The following is a 2500-nucleotide window of genomic DNA, read 5'->3' on the forward strand; positions in this document are numbered from 1 at the left end:
CACCATACTTAATACTGTGGTGTAATGAACAAAGTATAGTCCTCCACTGGTCCACGCTGCTTTGCAGTCCTGGGTAAGATAGTTAATTCTAGCTTGCCCTATGTGGAAGAGGGCATACAAGACAAAGTATAGTTCTCCCCTGGTCCACGCTGCTTCGGCGGTCCTGGGTAAGATAGTTAATTCTAGCTTGCCCTATGTGGAAGAGAGCATACATGAACCAAGAACGAAGGTTATGATCGAGGAATGATTCGACAACTAACCGATGGTATGAAATGTGAAGAATTCAAGCAAGCACACAATCAAGTCATCACTTGGGCATGCTCGATAGCCAACCCTATGACATTAACCTAGTAGAGCATGCGAAACCCAATATATATACAAGTAATGTAAACGATGCCTCCCTAGTTCAGCGCTTCAACCAAGTGATGACTTCAGAATGGCTAAATCAAATCGGTTCAAAACATACCATCGGTACCCTATTGAAACACACAAGTCGATATCAAACCTCATGATTGTGTAGTCCTCCACTGGTCCACACTGCTCCGGCGGTCCTGGGTAAGATAGTTCATTCTAGCTTGCCCTATGTGGAAGAGGGCACATTACTCAATACTGTGGTGTTATGAACAAAGTATAGTCCTCCACTGGTCCACGCTGCTTCGGCGGTCCTGGGTAAGATAGTTAGTTCTAGCTTGCCCTATGTGGAAGAGGGCATACAAGACAAAGTATAGTTCTCCCCTGGTCCACGCTGCTTCGGCGGTCCTGGGTAAGATAGTTAATTCTAGCTTGCCCTATGTGGAAGAGAGCATACATGAACCAAGAACGAAGGTTATGATCGAGGAATGATTCGACAACTAACCGATGGTATGAAATGTGAAGAATTCAAGCAAGCACACAATCAAGTCATCACTTGGGCATGCTCGATAGCCAACCTCATGACATTAACCTAGTAGAGCATGCGAAAACCAATATATATGTAAACGATGCCTCCCTAGTTCAGCGCTTCAACCAAGTGATGACTTCAGAATGGCTAAATCAAATCGGTTCAAACCATACCATCGGTATCCTATTGAAACACACAAGTCGATATCAAACCTCATGATTGTGTAGTCCTCCACTGGTCCACGCCGCTTCGGCCGTCCTGGGTAAAATGGAACATTCCAGCTTGCCCTATGTGGAAGAGGGCACATTACTCAATACTGTGGTGTGAAGTATAAAGTTCAGTTCTCCCCTGGTCCACGCTGCTTCGGCGGTCCTGGGTAAGATAGTTCATTCTAGCTTGCCCTATGTGGAAGAGGACACTTCATACTTCGTCTCTAAGCGGCGGCTTGACTCCTCCCTACGGGGAACGGGTTTACGCGCACAGCGGCGGCTTACGCACTATGGCAGTCATGGATGCCTTACGTTTCTATGAAAAGTGTGTTCCTCCCCTGGTCCACGCTGCTTCGGCAGTCCTGGGTAAGATAGTTAGTTCTAGCTTGCCCTATGTGGAAGAGGACACGTAGACTTACTGTGGTGTGAAGTATAAAGTTCAGTTCTCCCCTGGTCCACGCCGCTTCGGCCGTCCTGGGTAAAATGGATTCATCCAGCTTGCCCTATGTGGAATGAGGACACTTTATGCTTCGTCTCTAAGCGGCGGCTTGCTCCTCCCTACGGGGAACGGGTATACGCGCACAGCGGCGGCTTACGTTATGGCAGTCATGGATGCCTTACGTTTCCATGAAAAGTGTGTTCCTCCCCTGGTCCACGCTGCTTCGGCAGTCCTGGGTAAGATAGTTAGTTCTAGCTTGCCCTATGTGGAAGAGGACACGTAGACTTACTGTGGTGTGAAGTATAAGGTTCAGTTCTCCCCTGGTCCACGCCGCTTCGGCCGTCCTGGGTAAAATGGATTCATCCAGCTTGCCCTATGTGGAATGAGGACACTTTATGCTTCGTCTCTAAGCGGCGGCTTGCTCCTCCCTACGGGGAACGGGTATACGCGCACAGCGGCGGCTTACGCAAGTTAGTCACCCTCGGCAGTGGATCACTCGGCTCATGGATCGATGAAGACCGCAGCTAACTGCGCGTCATAATGTGAACTGCAGGACACATGAACATTGATAAGTTGAACGCATATTGCACGTCGTGGGAACCTACCATGATGTACAGATGACTGAGCGCTTATATTTGAGAAATGTATCGCATACATTTAACTACGCCGTGACACCCGTCACGAGACGTGCACCATGATGTTAACTAGGGTCGCGACGACCCGCTAGCATTAAAGAACCCGTGGTTTACAATATACTGGCATTGGAATTCGAAGTATTTAGAGCGTCCGTGTTCCCGCGTGAGGCGGAAGTACGAGGAGAAGGCGTGCTTGTGGTGTCTGTGGTGGTGTTTACTGATGTCTAGCTTCAGCTTATTTATTTATTTAAATAGAAGCGAAGATGTCAAAGTAGCGTCGAAGCAGCAGCGGTAGCACAAATGATTCAAGTATGGAAGTTGACCAAAGGAACACAAA

The 2500-nt window shown here is 48.2% G+C and overlaps 1 non-coding gene across 1 annotated transcript; it reads left to right on the forward strand.

The window, feature by feature from the left end:
* The first annotated feature begins 2004 nt into the window (after nt 1–2004).
* On the forward strand, nt 2005–2159 carry LOC131270959 (5.8S ribosomal RNA). Its single transcript, XR_009179948.1, has one exon. It is a non-coding gene; the product is annotated as a 5.8S ribosomal RNA (ribosomal RNA).
* Nucleotides 2160–2500: the final 341 nt, after the last annotated feature.

The sequence above is a fragment of the Anopheles coustani genome (assembly GCF_943734705.1).
Source record: "Anopheles coustani chromosome X unlocalized genomic scaffold, idAnoCousDA_361_x.2 X_unloc_78, whole genome shotgun sequence".
NCBI lineage: Eukaryota > Metazoa > Arthropoda > Insecta > Diptera > Culicidae > Anopheles > Anopheles coustani.